The following is a 226-nucleotide window of genomic DNA, read 5'->3' as shown; positions in this document are numbered from 1 at the left end:
CCAGATGGGGGTGTCGGGTTGAACCCTTGCTGGGGTGTCTGTACACCGCATCTGCAGCAGCAGCAGCAGCTGCTGCTGCTGCTGCTGCTGCTGCTGCTGCAGTGTTTTTGTCTCCGTTCTGCAGCAGAGACAGTCGAAGGTGCTGTGCTGCAGCAGCAAAACAAAAGGAGGCACATCCGCTAGGCTTGATGGAGGTCAACAGAGAGCAGCAGCAGCAGCAGCAGCA

Source organism: Eimeria mitis, genomic scaffold, assembly GCF_000499745.2.
Source record: "Eimeria mitis Houghton genomic scaffold, Emh_scaff3068, whole genome shotgun sequence".
NCBI classification, from domain to species: domain Eukaryota; phylum Apicomplexa; class Conoidasida; order Eucoccidiorida; family Eimeriidae; genus Eimeria; species Eimeria mitis.
The sequence above is the reverse complement of the archived record's forward strand: the minus strand, read 5'-3'. Positions refer to the sequence as shown.